Consider the following 1,317-nt stretch of genomic DNA (forward strand, 5'->3'; position numbering starts at 1 on the left):
TTAAGGATCTTTTCACTTCTAGTAGAAATAGTTTTGCATGAGGCAATTTGATCACCTCCACTACCCCTTGGGTTCGGAATTGTGTCGCTAGGAAGGCCCACTCTTTGTGGTGGATGTTGCTCACGAGAAAGATCTCGCATTTGTGACTTAAGTTTTTGAATCGAAGTAATGTGAGAGCCTACCACTTCGGTCAAATTTTCCATTTTCTTATCACTCTTATGTTGGTTGTCCAATATCTTTTCAAGCATAGATTCCATTCGAGAGGTCTCTTGATCATTGGAAGGACCTTCTCGCCAATTTTGAGAGTTAGAAGAATGGCCCTTTGGTAGAACATAGGCATTGGAATTACGATTACCATAATTGTTGTTATTGTAATCCCTCCTGTCCGAACCACCATATTCATTTCGGCCATATTGATTTCTTTGTTGTTGGGGTCTCCATTGCTTTTGATAACCCCCTTGAAAGTTATCGATATAATTAGCATCCTCACGTTGTGGCTGCCCCTCTAGATAAGTTTCCTCCTAGACTTGGTACATTCCGGGAGCATGAGATGGAATCTCTTCGACAACATTCACACTTTTAGTTTCTTTCTCCGCAAGCCTCTTTGACAGCAGATCCACGGTGGTTTGCAATTGAGCAAAAACATGATCTCGCTCATGATTTTCTTTGGCCACCGCGGAAACAGAGGGACTACCATATGACAAGATTTCACTATCACTTGAGTGCCAAGCTTGATTATGGGTGGTGAGCTTATCGAGCAACCTGGTGATGCTAACAAATGATTTGTCCATAAAGCATCCCTCAGCTGCAGTGTTGACAGCAATTTGATTCATTGTATCTAACCCCTTGTAGAACTTCTCGGTGAGAATAGCATCCGGAAACCCGTGAGTTGGAGATTGAGCTAGATAGTACTTGAAACGCTCTCATGCCGAATATAATTGTTCCCCCGGAAGTTGTTTGAACTCAAAGATCTTATACCGAAGCTCAGTCTTTTTGCTTGGTGGGAACCACTTCTTCAAAAATGTATTGGCTAACTCGCTCCAGGTGTGAATAGAATTGCTGGGGAGCTTTTCATACCATTCCCTTGCTTGTCCAGCCAAGGAATATTTAAAGACCCGTAACCGAAGTGTATCAGCAGAAATAGCACCTTGGGATTGTTGAGCACACACATGCAAGAAGTTCTTCAAATGTCGGAGTGGACAATCCTTCGAAGAATTTCGGAAATAACCTTCAATTTTCAGCAGCTAATAGATAGAACTATCAATTTTGAAAGTAGCATTTCCAGTCCTAGGAGGAACCACAACAGAAGCATAATCA

The 1,317-nt window shown here is 42.1% G+C and overlaps 1 non-coding gene across 1 annotated transcript; it reads left to right on the top strand.

The window, feature by feature from the left end:
• The first annotated feature begins 879 nt into the window (after positions 1–879).
• LOC132612441 (small nucleolar RNA R71) lies at positions 880–985 on the top strand. The gene has a single exon (XR_009571801.1). It is a non-coding gene; the product is annotated as a small nucleolar RNA R71 (small nucleolar RNA).
• The last annotated feature ends 332 nt before the right edge of the window (positions 986–1,317 follow it).

This window comes from Lycium barbarum, chromosome 9 (assembly GCF_019175385.1).
Source record: "Lycium barbarum isolate Lr01 chromosome 9, ASM1917538v2, whole genome shotgun sequence".
NCBI lineage: Eukaryota > Viridiplantae > Streptophyta > Magnoliopsida > Solanales > Solanaceae > Lycium > Lycium barbarum.